This window comes from Eriocheir sinensis, unplaced genomic scaffold (assembly GCF_024679095.1).
Source record: "Eriocheir sinensis breed Jianghai 21 unplaced genomic scaffold, ASM2467909v1 Scaffold292, whole genome shotgun sequence".
Taxonomy (NCBI): Eukaryota; Metazoa; Arthropoda; class Malacostraca; order Decapoda; family Varunidae; genus Eriocheir; species Eriocheir sinensis.
Window position 1 is genome coordinate 354507 of NW_026111601.1, and position 1885 is coordinate 356391.

The following is a 1885-nucleotide window of genomic DNA, read 5'->3' on the forward strand; positions in this document are numbered from 1 at the left end:
TAAAATGATGTATATACGTATAAAAATATATATTCAAAATACACCTAAAATAAGGTAAATTCGACTCAAATTCAATAAACTAAATCTCAATAAAAGAATGTATATATGTAGGAAAATAAATATACAAAATAATATATAAAATAACTAAAATTTGTATAAAAATATATACAAATACACAAAAATAATTTCAATTTGTATGGAAACAGATATACAAAATACACATAAAATAATGTAAATTTGTATGAAAATATATAAACAAATAGACATAAAGTAACATATATTTGTATAAAATATATATAGAAAATGCTCAATAAATAATGTAAATATGTAAAATAAAATACATAAAAAATACACATAGAATAATGTAAAATCGTATCAAAATAAATACACAGAATATCAATAATTAATGTAAATTTGTATGAAAATAGAAATGCAAAATACCCATAAAAAAGCATATTTTTATAAAGAAATATGTATACATAAACACACATCAAATAATTAAATTTGTATTAAAACAAATATACAAAATGCACATACAATATGGTAAATTTGTAATGAAATAGATATGCAAAACACACATAAAACAAAGTAAATTTATTTCAAAATATATATACGAAGACACATCAAAAAACGTAAATTTCTGTAAAAATATATATAAAAAATACATAAAAAAAAACACAAAAATAATTTAAATTTGTATGAAAATAAATATACAAAATACACATAAAATTAGGTAAATTTGTATTGAAATACATATACAAAATACACATAAAATAATGTAAATTTGAATGAAAATATATATATATATATATATATATATATATATATATATATATATATATATATATATATATATATATATATATATATATATATATATATATATATATATATATATATATATATATATATATATATATATATATATATATATATATATATATATATACAAAATACACATTAAATAATGCAAATATGTATGAAAAAAATATATACAAAACACAAATAGAATAGTGTAAAATCGTATCAAAATAAATACAAAGAATATTAATAAAATAAAGTAAATTTGTATGAAAATAAAGATGTATAAAATAATATATATATATATATATATATATATATATATATATATATATATATATATATATATATATATATATATATATATATATATATATATATATATATATATATATATATATATATATATATATATATATATATACCAAAATACACATAAAATATTTAAATTTGTATTAAAATAAATATACAAAATGCAAATTTATTAAGGTAAATTTGTATTGAAATAGATATGCAAAATACATATAAAACAATGTAAATTTGTTTCAAGATATATATACGAATACACAAAATAACGTAGATTTCTATAAAAATATATATACAAAATACACATAAAATTAAGTAGATACGTATAAAAAAATGTATACAAAATACATATAAAATAATGTAAATTGATATCAAAATAGATAAACAAAATACCAATAAAAGAATGAGTATTTGTATAAATAAAAATATACAAAATACACGTAAAATAATGTTAATTTGTATAAAACTTTATACAAAAATACACAAAAGTAATTAAATTTGTATTAAAATAGATATACAAAATACACTTAAAATAAGCTAAATTTGAATTGATATATATATATATATATATATATATATATATATATATATATATATATATATATATATATATATATATATATATATATATATATATATATATATATATATATATATATATATATATATATATACACAAAATACATCAAATAATGTAAATTTGTATCAAAGTATTTATACAAATACACATATAATAACGTAAATTTGTATAAAAATATATTAACAAAATACACATTAA